The sequence below is a fragment of the Parasteatoda tepidariorum genome, chromosome 8 (genome assembly GCF_982258835.1).
Source record: "Parasteatoda tepidariorum strain Cologne lab strain chromosome 8, Ptep-v5.0, whole genome shotgun sequence".
Classification (NCBI taxonomy): Eukaryota; Metazoa; Arthropoda; class Arachnida; order Araneae; family Theridiidae; genus Parasteatoda; species Parasteatoda tepidariorum.
The window spans coordinates 108,937,133-108,950,741 of NC_141762.1; the positions used below are offsets into that span (position 1 = coordinate 108,937,133).

General features: G+C 34.7%; 1 long non-coding RNA gene across 1 annotated transcript; it reads left to right on the plus strand.

Moving 5' to 3' along the window:
• Positions 1-9,218: 9,218 nt before the first annotated feature.
• On the plus strand, positions 9,219-12,637 carry LOC147806676 (uncharacterized). The gene is made up of 2 exons (XR_015428571.1): positions 9,219-9,389; positions 11,951-12,637. It is a non-coding gene; the product is annotated as an uncharacterized LOC147806676 (long non-coding RNA).
• Positions 12,638-13,609: the final 972 nt, after the last annotated feature.

Consider the following 13,609-nt stretch of genomic DNA (forward strand, 5'->3'; position numbering starts at 1 on the left):
ACCACGACTCACACGGTCCTTTCACGAATATATAGCTTAAAGAACTTTTTTCCGGCTAATTAACAAAATCTATTTTGGCCCATTGTGTGCCCCCTAATTAGTGTATAAAAATTCTCTTTGGTACGATTGTTTAGTATATTAATCTCTAATTTCTGGCCGAGTTTGAAAATTATAAGTTAATATTGAAGGGAGTTACGGAGTGAGTCGTGTGCATAGCCCCCGAGTCGATATTCAGCCGTTTTTTGGCTATTATTCGCTCTTTCCCAAAAGAAGAATAGTTATTTTGATTTATAGAAGACTTTATTCATGTTGAAGTGTCGAAAAATAAATTTAAAAATATAAAATAAAATAAATAGAAAAAAAAAATTCAAATTTAACCAGTGCCCAAGACCGATCCCCTCTCCATCGTGTCCACAATCTTCTTTACCCATGGCGCTACCAACCTCACCACGACACACACGGTCCATTCACGAATATATAACTTAAAGAACTTTTTTCCGGTTAATTAACAAAATCTATTTTGGCCCATTGTGTGCCCCCTAATTAGTGTATAAAAATTCTCTTTGGTACGATTGTTAAGTATATTAATCTCTAATTTCTGGCCGAGTTTGAAAATTATAAGTTAATATTGAAGGGAGTTGCGGAGTGAGTCGTGTGCATAGCTCCCGAGTCGAAATTTTGCTGTTTTTTGGCTATTATTCGCACTTTCCCAAAAGAAGAATAGTTATTTTGATTCATAGAAGACTTTATTCATGTTGAAGTGTCGAAAAATAAATTTAAAATAATAAAATAAAATAAATAGAAACAAAAAATTAAAACTTATCCAGTGTCCAGGACCGAACCCCTCTCCATCGAGTCTACAATCTTCTATACCCATGGCGCTAACAACCACACCACGTTTCACACGTTGCTTTCACGAATATATAGCTTAAAGAAATTTTTCCCCTGTAATTAACAAAATCTATTTTGGCCCATTGTGTGCCCCCTAATTAGTGTATAAAAATTCTCTTTGGTACGATTGTTTAGTATATTAATCTCTAATTTCTGGCCGAGTTTGAAAATTATAAGTTAATATTGAAGGGAGTTACGGAGTGAGTCGTGTGCATAGCTCCCGAGTCGAAATTTAGCCGTTTTCTGGCTATTATTCGCTCTTTCCCAAAAGAAGAATAGTTATTTTGATTTATAGAAGACTTTATTCATGTTGAAGTGTCATAAAATAAATTTAAAAATATAAAATAAAATAAATAGAAAAAAAATTCAAATTTAACCAGTGCCCAAGACCGAACTCCTCACCATCGAGTCTACAATCTTCTTTACCCATGGCGCTAACAACCACATCACGACTCACACGGTTCTTTCACGAATATATAGCATAAAGAACTTTTTTCCGGCTAATTAACAAAATCTATTTTGGCCTATTGTGTGCCCCCTAATTAGTGTATAAAAATTCTCTTCGGAACGATTGTTTAGTATATTAATCTCTAATTTTTGGCCGAGTTTGAAAATTATAAGTTATTATTGAAAAGAGTTACTGAGTGAGTCGTGTGCATAGATCCCGAGTCGAAATTTAGCCGTTTTTTGGCTATTATTCGCTCTTTCCCAAAAGAAGAATAGTTATTTTGATTTATAGAAGACTTTATTCATGTTGAAGTGTCGAATAATAAATTTAAAAATATAAAATAAAATAAATAGAAAAAAAAATTCAAATTTAACCAGTGCCCAAGACCGAACCCCTCACCATCGAGTATACAGTCTTCTTTACCCTATGGCGCTAACAACCACACCACGGCTCACACGGTCCTTTCACGAATATATAGCTTAAAGAACTTTTTTCCGGTTAATTAACAAAATCTATTTTGGCCCATTGTGTGCCCCGTAATTAGTGTATAAAAATTCTCTTTGGTACGATTGTTTAGTATATTAATCTCTAATTTCTGGCCGAGTTTGAAAATTATAAGTTAATATTGAAGGGAGTTACAGAGTGAGTCGTGTGCATAGCTCCCGAGTCGAAATTTAGCCGTTTTTAGGCTATTATTCGCTCTTTCCCAAAAGAAGAATAGTTATTTTGATTTATAGAAGACTTTATTCATGTTGAAGTGTCGAAAAATAAATTTAAAAATATAAAATAAAATAAATAGAAAAAAAAATTCAAATTTAACCCGTGCCCAAGACCGAACCCCTCACCATCGAGTCTACAATCTTCTTTACCCATGGCGCTAACATCCACACCATGAATCACACGGTCCTTTCACGAATATATAGCTTAAAGAACTTTTTTCCGACTAATTAACGAAATCTATTTTGGCCCATTGTGTGCCCCCTAATTAGTGTATAAAAATTCTCTTTGGTACGATTGTTTAGTATATTAATCTCTAATTTCTGGCCGAGTTTGAAAATTATAAGTTAATATTGAAGGAAGTTACGGAGTGAGTCGTGTGCATAGCTCCCGAGTCGAAATTTAGCCGTTTTTTGGCTATTATTCGCTCTTTCCCAAAAGAAGAATAGTTATTTTGATTTATAGAAGACTTTGTTCATGTTGAAGTGTCGAAAAATAAATTTAAAAATATAAAATAAAATAAATAGAAAAAAAAATTCAAATTTAACCAGTGCCCAGGACCGAACCCCTCACCATCTAGTCTACAATCGTCTTTACCCATGGCGCTAACAACCACACCACGACTCACACGGTCCTTTCACGAATATATAGCTTAAAGAACATTTTTCCGGTTAATTAACAAAATCTATTTTGGCCCATTGTGTGCCCCCCAATTAGTGTATAAAAATTCTCTTTGCTACGATTGTTTAGTATATTAATCTCTAATTTCTGTTCGAGTTTGAAAATTATAAGTTAATATTGAAGGGAGTTACGGAGTGAGTCGTGTGCATAGCTCCTGAGTCGAAATTTAGCCGTTTTTTGGCTATTATTCGCTCTTTCCCAAAAGAAGAATAGTTATTTTGATTTATAGAAGACTTTATTCATGTTGAAGTGTCGAAAAATAAATTTAAAAATATAAAATAAAATAAATGGAAAAAAAAATTCAAATTTAAGCAGTGCCCAAGACCGAACCCCGCACCATCGAGTCTACAATCTTCTTTACCCATGGCGCTAACAACCACACCACGACTCACACGTTTCTTTCACGAATATATAGCTTAAAGAACTTTTTTCCGGCTAATTAACAAAATCTATTTTGGCCCATTGTGTGCCCCCTAATTAGTGTATAAAAATTCTCTTTGGTACGATTGTTTAGTATATTAATCTCTAATTTCGGGCCGAGTTTGAAAATTATAAGTTAATATTGAAGGGAGTTACGGAGTGAGTCGTGTGCCTAGCTCCCGAGTCGAAATTTAGCCGTTTTTTGGCTATTATTCGCTCTTTCCCAAAAGAAGAATAGTTATTTTGATTTATAGAAGACTTTATTCATGTTGAAGTGTCGAAAAATAAATTTAAAAATATAAAATAAAATAAATAGAAAAAAAAATTCAAATTTGACCAGTGCCCAGGCCCGAACCCCTCACCATCTAGTCTACAATCGTCTTTACCCATGGCGCTAACAACCACACCACGACTCACACGGTCCTTTCACGAATATATAGCTTAAAGAACTTTTTTCCGGCTAATTAACAAAATCTATTTTGGCCCATTGTGTGCCCCCTAATTAGTGTATAAAAATTCTCTTTGGTACGATTGTTTAGTATATTAATCTCTAATTTCGGGCCGAGTTTGAAAATTATAAGTTAATATTGAAGGGAGTTACGGAGTGAGTCGTGTGCCTAGCTCCCGAGTCGAAATTTAGCCGTTTTTTGGCTATTATTCGCTCTTTCCCAAAAGAAGAATAGTTATTTTGATTTATAGAAGACTTTATTCATGTTGAAGTGTCGAAAAATAAATTTAAAAATATAAAATAAAATAAATAGAAAAAAAAATTCAAATTTGACCAGTGCCCAGGCCCGAACCCATCACCATCTAGTCTACAATCGTCTTTACCCATGGCGCTAACAACCACACCACGACTCACACGGTCCTTTCACGAATATATAGCTTAAAGAACTTTTTTCCGGTTAATTAACAAAATCTATTTTGGCCCATTGTGTGCCCCCTAATTAGTGTATAAAAATTCTCTTTGGTACGATTGTTTAGTATATTAATCTCTAATTTCTGGCCGAGTTTGAAAATTATAAGTTAATATTGAAGGGAGTTACGGAGTGAGTCGTGTGCATAGCTCCCGAGTCGATATTCAGCCGTTTTTTGGCTATTATTCGCTCTTTCCCAAAAGAAGAATAGTTATTTTGATTTATAGAAGACTTTATTCATGTTGAAGTGTCGAAAAATAAATTTAAAAATATAAAATAAAATAAATAGAAAAAAAAAATTCAAATTTAACCAGTGCCCAAGACCGATCCCCTCTCCATCGTGTCCACAATCTTCTTTACCCATGGCGCTACCAACCTCACCACGACACACACGGTCCATTCACGAATATATAACTTAAAGAACTTTTTTCCGGTTAATTAACAAAATCTATTTTGGCCCATTGTGTGCCCCCTAATTAGTGTATAAAAATTCTCTTTGGTACGATTGTTTAGTATATTAATCTCTAATTTCTGGCCGAGTTTGAAAATTATAAGTTAATATTGAAGGGAGTTGCGGAGTGAGTCGTGTGCATAGCTCCCGAGTCGAAATTTTGCTGTTTTTTGGCTATTATTTGCTCTTTCCCAAAAGAAGAATAGTTATTTTGATTCATAGAAGACTTTATTCATGTTGAAGTGTCGAAAACTAAATTTAAAATAATAAAATAAAATAAATAGAAACAAAAAATTAAAACTTATCCAGTGTCCAGGACCGAACCCCTCTCCATCGAGTCTACAATCTTCTTTACCCATGGCGCTAACAACCACATCACGACTCACACGGTTCTTTCACGAATATATAGCATAAAGAACTTTTTTCCGGCTAATTAACAAAATCTATTTTGGCCTATTGTGTGCCCCCTAATTAGTGTATAAAAATTCTCTTTGGAACGATTGTTTAGTATATTAATCTCTAATTTTTGGCCGAGTTTGAAAATTATAAGTTAATATTGAAGGAAGTTACGGAGTGAGTCGTGTGCATAGCTCCTGAGTCGAAATTTAGCCGTTTTTTGGCTATTATTCGCTCTTTCCCAAAAGAAGAATAGTTATTTTGATTTATAGAAGACTTTATTCATGTTGAAGTGTCGAATAATAAATTTAAGAATATAAAATAAAATAAATAGAAAAAAAAATTCAAATTTAACCAGTGCCCAAGACCGAACCCCTCACCATCGAGTATACAGTCTTCTTTACCCTATGGCGCTAACATCCACACCATGAATCACACGGTCCTTTCACGAATATATAGCTTAAAGAACTTTTTTCCGACTAATTAACAAAATCTATTTTGGCCCATTGTGTGCCCCCTAATTAGTGTATAAAAATTCTCTTTGGTACGATTGTTTAGTATATTAATCTCTAATTTCTGGCCGAGTTTGAAAATTATAAGTTAATATTGAAGGAAGTTACGGAGTGAGTCGTGTGCATAGCTCCCGAGTCGAAATTTAGCCGTTTTTTGGCTATTATTCGCTCTTTCCCAAAAGAAGAATAGTTATTTTGATTTATAGAAGACTTTATTCATGTTGAAGTGTCGAAAAATAAATTTAAAAATATAAAATAAAATAAATAGAAAAAAAAATTCAAATTTAACCAGTGCCCAGGACCGAACCCCTCACCATCTAGTCTACAATCGTCTTTACCCATGGCGCTAACAACCACACCACGACTCACACGGTCCTTTCACGAATATATAGCTTAAAGAACATTTTTCCGGTTAATTAACAAAATCTATTTTGGCCCATTGTGTGCCCCCTAATTAGTGTATAAAAATTCTCTTTGCTACGATTGTTTAGTATATTAATCTCTAATTTCTGGCCGAGTTTGAAAATTATAAGTTAATATTGAACGAAGTTACGGAGTGAGTCGTGTGCATAGCTCCCGAGTCGAAATTTAGCCGTTTTTTGGCTATTATTCGCTCTTTCCCAAAAGAAGAATAGTTATTTTGATTTAGGATGTTTCCCATACTCATTCCTCAGGGATGTTTCCCATACCGTCGCCCATAGCCCATTGTGCAACTCTATTGCGACGTAAATTAACAACAACAACAACTTCTACTTTTAAAAATCTTTACCCTATTGCAATTATTTGTAAATTTAAGCGTAACATTTAGCTACTTTTCTTCATACGAAAAGACCGAAGTCAAGCATCACAGGATGCGGTCAGTGTGCGGGTGGGTGACCACTTGGATCAGTCTGCGTAGGGACCGAGGGTGTGCGGTATGGGTTCTACCGTAAAGTGCTCGACTCGTTGTCGGGCTACCGAAGCGGGGGTGAAATCCCCTCCGCATAGGATCAAAATTGTGATGGCATGTTTTCGGATCATCCTCAGGGATGTTTCCCATACCGTCGCCCATAGCCCATTGTGCAACTCTATTGCGACGTAAATTAACAACAACAACAACTTCTACTTTTAAAAATCTTTACCCTATTGCAATTATTTGTAAATTTAAGCGTAACATTTAGCTACTTTTCTTCATACGAAAAGACCGAAGTCAAGCATCACAGGATGCGGTCAGTGTGCGGGTGGGTGACCACTTGGATCAGTCTGCGTAGGGACCGAGGGTGTGCGGTATGGGTTCTACCGTAAAGTGCTCGACTTCGCGTGCAGGTTGTCGGGCTACCGAAGCGGGGGTGAAATCCCCTCCGCATAGGATCAAAATTGTGATGGCATGTTTTCGGATCATCCTCAGGGATGTTTCCCATACCGTCGCCCATAGCCCATTGTGCAACTCTATTGCGACGTAAATTAACAACAACAACAACTTCTACTTTTAAAAATCTTTACCCTATTGCAATTATTTGTAAATTTAAGCGTAACATTTAGCTACTTTTCTTCATACGAAAAGACCGAAGTCAAGCATCACAGGATGCGGTCAGTGTGCGGGTGGGTGACCACTTGGATCAGTCTGCGTAGGGACCGAGGGTGTGCGGTATGGGTTCTACCGTAAAGTGCTCGACTTCGCGTGCAGGTTGTCGGGCTACCGAAGCGGGGGTGAAATCCCCTCCGCATAGGATCAAAATTGTGATGGCATGTTTTCGGATCATCCTCAGGGATGTTTCCCATACCGTCGCCCATAGCCCATTGTGCAACTCTATTGCGACGTAAATTAACAACAACAACAACTTCTACTTTTAAAAATCTTTACCCTATTGCAATTATTTGTAAATTTAAGCGTAACATTTAGCTAATTTTCTTCATACGAAAAGACCGAAGTCAAGCATCACAGGATGCGGTCAGTGTGCGGGTGGGTGACCACTTGGATCAGTCTGCGTAGGGACCGAGGGTGTGCGGTATGGGTTCTACCGTAAAGTGCTCGACTTCGCTTGCAGGTCGTCGGGCTACCGAAGCGGGGGTGAAATCCCCCCTGCAAAGGATCAGAATTGTGATGGTATGTCCTCGGATCATCCTCAGGGATGTTTCCCAGATCGTCGCCAATAGCCCACTGTGCAGCTCTAGTGCGACGTAAATGAACAGCATCAACATAAGAAAAGCTCACTCCAGGAATTACCAGGCGACATGGCATTCCGAGAGCTGAGATTCAATGGAACGGAGGACCAGTTGAACGGCACCATAGACACGGAAATCCATGGAACCTCGAGTAACGCCCGACAAAAGCATCACAAAACTCGTTGAAGGCAAAGAAGGGGGGGGGGAGCTCCGAGTGCGATACCCGCAGGTCGTAGGTACGCAGGTCAGCCAGGAGACGCAGGTCCGACAGCAGGGAGACAAGACCCATCCCACAATCAAGAGAGCAACACTCCAACTGGAAGATCCGAAACCATATGCTTTGTTAATAACAAAACTTTGTAATAAAAATTAGCAGAAGCAAAATGGTGACACAAAATCTATGTGACAACAAACAAAATTATAGTATTTGCTAAATACATAGGCGGAGCCAGGACTGCAAAGAACTTAAAGACATGAATGTCCCAGAAGCTAGTTCTTCTTTAGAGTCTGATGATTGCCCTATGATTGATAGGAGACGCAAGTTCTACTATGGACTCAGGGTCTTCTCAGTTCTCAGTGTTGAGCCAAACTTTACGTTTGTCTCCTAGCGATTAATACATTTCTTTTTTTCTCGTTACAATTGTTCGCAAAATGACCTGCGCCTCCGTCCGCAGGCTGCAGCAAGTTTCGTCCGATTGGTAGAACCTTAGCCTTGTGTCCTAGCCGGTAGGACTTGTAACACCTTAGAACCCTAAGGTATTCCTTGATTTGAGGTTCGTCTCCATTCAATGTTTACGCGCTCTTTCCCCATAATTCTTCTAAATGCTGTATTGTAAGGTTTGTAATCCCTTGTCAAGAAGGACAGATGGAACAATTCAGAGAATAACAACAAGCAGATTGCTGATGTAGTTGTTGTAGTTAATTTACGTCGCACTAGAGCTCCACGATGGACTATTGGCGACGGTCTGGGAAACATATGATCCGACGACATACCATCACAATTTTGATCCTCTGCAGAGGAGATGGCACCCCTGCTTCGGTAGCCCGACGACCTGCACGCGAAGTCGAGCACTTTACGGTTGAACCCATACCACACACCCTTGGTCTCTACGCAGGGTGCTCCAAGCGGTCACCCACCCGCACACTGACCGCATCCTGTGATGCTTGACTTCGGTGATCTGCTGGGAATCGTGTCTTAGCGATCAGTCCACTGCGGGACTTGTCAAGAAGGACAGATAGAACAATTCAGAGAATAACAACAGGCAGAGTTACTGCTGGATTCGAACCCGCCATCTCCAGGCTTCACACAGCGTTCGGCGGGTGATACCGCTCAGCCATGGAGGACCCCCTTGACGGCACAAACTTAATTTTTTTATTAGATTTACATACATTTGCAGTCTTGTGTGCTCAATTTAGGCTTATAAACCTTTGTCAAATACAAGGACAGATAGCACAATACAGAGAATTACAGCACGAAGATACATCCTGGGTAACAGCGGGATTCGAACCCGCTACCTCCACGCTTTGCACTAACTTAATATTTGTGAATTCGGATGTGAGCAAAAACCGGCATATCGAAGCGTTCTCATGAGTAGTTATCGTTCTATAAAAGTGCATCATTTTCTCGTCTCTTTTCCTCTTAACTTCGTTGATATTTAGGACCTCCTAGAATGCGAGAAAATAGATTCGATGAATCGGTTAGTGGCTCCAAACGCCGAGTTAACCCCAATATCCAGTTTTTTTTCTCTTCTCCAATTCTGTTGTCGGACGATGTCGGGAACTTGTATCGTGGTATAGGATATTATTTACTGGTAAGTCTACTTTCGCTTAGTCTCTTGGTTGCTGAGAATAGTCATAAATTTCTTTTAAAAAATGTCATATCTCTTTTATTGTTGAATTTTCGCTTGTGTCTGCTCTTTAAATTTTTGAATTAACTTTTATACAAGAGACATTTTAAAAATCTGTGAAATCTGTCTGTTAAAAATAGACGTTTTTTTAGAATGCTTAAACACTCGAAAATTCACTTATTATATCTTCATAGGTTGAATGTTAATTCATTTTCAAATATTATACACAAACCTGAAGATTTAATTGATGACGTTCGTTTGGTACGTTCCAACTTTTAAGTTTCAATGCTTTCTACTTGTTTGCGTTCATCGCGAAAAAAAGTTTACAATTAACAAATTAGTTTCATCTGTATAAACTATAATAATTTAATATAACTCTAGAATTTCTCAAATCTAAAAAGATGTGTTTATATTACTTTATTAAAATATTTTGAAACTTCGCGATTTTAATCTGAAAATTTAATCTTTTTTTGATAGTATGTTTGAGAATGAACCAGACTAAAAGCAATTTAAAAATCTGGGAAATGAATAAGTTCTGAAATGGTTGTTCGATTTTTTTCTTCTTCAAGTAATCATTCCAGACTAGTAAATTTCCGGGTTTTACTGATTACAGCGCGAGTAAATGTTATCATAATTTCAGGAGGAATTGATTATTTCGAAATAGGTATTGTAGTTTAATTGATTACTTTTAAAACATTGCATAAATTGTATATGTAAATGAATTGATTAGTTTACTATTATTTCGTTTATTAAATGAAAACTTTTAAACTTGTACGAAAATACGTGAATAAAATTATATTGTGATTACTTGTTATCAAAATACGAAACGATTAAGAGTGATTATGATTGAGTAATCAAAATATGATACATGCAATAGTGACATTTAAAATATACTATTACAAGTAATTAAGATTGTAAGCTAGTATATGCTTATTCAGTTTGTATGCATGTTTGCATGTGTTGACATATTTTTCTGTACATAGAATTAACGCTTGTGTATAAATACAAATTATTAATGTAGGTGCTGTATGTATGTAGACGTACATATTTATGTGTAGCATGCGTACAATCGCTCATACATAGATTTATTTTAAACTATTTTTACGTATTCATGTACATTTATGTAAGTAAGTAGGCATATAAGATCTATATATGAATGTACAGATTTCGATGCAGTATGTCTTTACAATTTATATACATTATGTGAATGTATGTCAAACTCTTTGCACATCTAGGTTATGTCTTTTCCTATAACTAGATGTCTTTGTCTATAGAGATGCAAAATATTGTTCGATCTTAAACGTCTTATTTTAGGAATTTAACCATAACAAGTGAATTAACCATAACATTTGAAACTAAAACAAGTATGAATGTTTATTTTTGTGTCATTCCAACTTACTCTAGATTAACATTATTGTTTTATAAGTTCTTGTATTTAGTAGTGCTTAAAAGTAGTTTATGACAGTTTAGTTACTTAAATTTATGTTAAAATTTTGTTCCATAAAACTCAATTTCCAATCTTTTTTTAAAGCAAACGATAATCTTATTTTAAATTCGCTTAAAAATCTTATTTTAAATTCGCTTAAAAATCTCATTTTAAATTCACTTATTTTCAGTTTAAAAATTAAAGGCTTTGTCATGAAAACATTACTCTGAACTATGCATTTTGTTATGCAAAAGTTAATTTCATATAAATACTATAATTCATAAAAATACTTAAAGGATTTTTTATTTAAATATTTTTAAATAGAACAATCAAAACTGAACATTGATTTTTAAATATCGTTAGAGTAATTTAAATTCCCTGAGTTGTTATTAGTGGTTGTAATAATTATAGTTTTGAAATTTAGATAGCTTACATAAGTTGCATACATTGTATTGTAATTATACTTAGCTTTACGTACATTGTAAATCTAGTCACTCATTGGACAAACCTGAACAATTATTCGTTAGATCATGATTGCTGATAAAAGTGACTGTTTATAATAGTACATATTGATTACCGTTTATTGTTTAAAATAAGATTTCAGTCACTTGTAACAATATGCCAGTTATAGCATCTTGTTGTGATTACAATTAATTATAATCACTTTTTATCTGAAATCGTTACTTGTAATTTATAAAATAATTACAACTAGTTTATTACCATGCATGTTTTAATTGCAGTTGTCTTAATCTTAGTCAATTAGAGTATTCCGTGCTCATTTTTGTTGAGCAGTGAAATTATTCAGTTATTCTTGACTAATGAATAAAGGATACTAAATAATGAATGATTTATTCTATATTCAAAATATTTCTGACTAATGAATAAATCTTTATTCCTGAATAAAGAAGATTTTGAATAATTATTAATCATTATTTATTCATTATTCTGAATGACAAATTCCCATCTCTGTTTTAAACTTTATTAATTATTCTTGGTTGATTTTCAGAAGAGTTTCCAAAATTGTAAACAGTGTATACGTATTTCATTTATTTTAAGTTTTCTATACTGAGAACATTATTAACATTATTTATTTCGACAGGATCCCTTCCCTGGAGGAATGACTAAATTTGGAGCAACCTAATCCCGTTCCGGTTAGAACTGATGGTACCGATTCAAAATGGAGCTTTGCTTAAATACAGGTCGTGTTTTACTTATTTATTAAACATTTCTTTTTATATTTAAATGTTTACGCTATATTGAACTATCCAAATGCAAATTGTCTATACAGAAATGCCTTTTTAAAATTTGGTCTATACAGAAGTGCCTTTCTAAAATTTGGTCTATACAGAAATGCCTTTTTAAAATTTGGTCTATACAGAAGTGCCTTTTTAAAATTTGGTCTATACAGAAGTGCCTTTTTAAAATTTGGTCTATACAGAAGTGCCTTTTTAAAATTTGGTCTATACAGAAGTGCCTTTTTAAAATTTGGTCTATACAGAAGTGCCTTTTTAAAATTTGGTCTATACAGAAGTGCCTTTTTAAAATTTGGTCTATACAGAAGTGCCTTTTTAAAATTTGGTCTATACAGAAGTGCCTTTTTAAAATTTGGTCTATACAGAAGTGCCTTTTTAAAATTTGGTCTATACAGAAGTGCCTTTTTAAAATTTGGTCTATACAGAAATGCCTTTTTAAAATTTGGTCTATACAGAAATGCCTTTTTAAAATTTGGTCTATACAGAAATGCCTTTTTAAAATTTGGTCTATACAGAAATGCCTTTTTAAAATTTGGTCTATACAGAAATGCCTTTTTAAAATTTGGTCTATACAGAAATGCCTTTTTAAAATTTGGTCTATACAGAAATGCCTTTTTAAAATTTGGTCTATACAGAAATGCCTTTTTAAAATTTGGTCTATACAGAAATGCCTTTTTAAAATTTGGTCTATACAGAAATGCCTTTTTAAAATTTGGTCTATACAGAAATGCCTTTTTAAAATTTGGTCTATACAGAAATGCCTTTTTAAAATTTGGTCTATACAGAAATGCCTTTTTAAAATTTGGTCTATACAGAAATGCCTTTTTAAAATTTGGTCTATACAGAAATGCCTTTTTAAAATTTGGTCTATACAGAAATGCCTTTTTAAAATTTGGTCTACACAGAAATGCCTTTTTAAAATTTGGTCTACACAGAAATGCCTTTTTAAAATTTGGTCTACACAGAAATGCCTTTTTAAAATTTGGTCTACACAGAAATGCCTTTTTAAAATTTGGTCTACACAGAAATGCCTTTTTAAAATTTGGTCTACACAGAAATGCCTTTTTAAAATTTGGTCTACACAGAAATGCCTTTTTAAAATTTGGTCTACACAGAAATGCCTTTTTAAAATTTGGTCTACACAGAAATGCCTTTTTAAAATTTGGTCTCTACAGAAATGCCTTTTTAAAATTTGGTCTACACAGAAATGCCTTTTTAAAATTTGGTCTCTACAGAAATGCCTTTTTAAAATTTGGTCTCTACAGAAATGCCTTTTTAAAATTTGGTCTCTACAGAAATGCCTTTTTAAAATTTGGTCTACACAGAAATGCCTTTTTAAAATTTGGTCTCTACAGAAATGCCTTTTTAAAATTTGGTCTCTACAGAAATGCCTTTTTAAAATTTGGTCTCTACAGAAATGCCTTTTTAAAATTTGGTCTCTACAGAAATGCCTTTTTAAAATTTGGTCTCTACAGAAATGCCTTTTTAAAATTTGGTCTCTACAG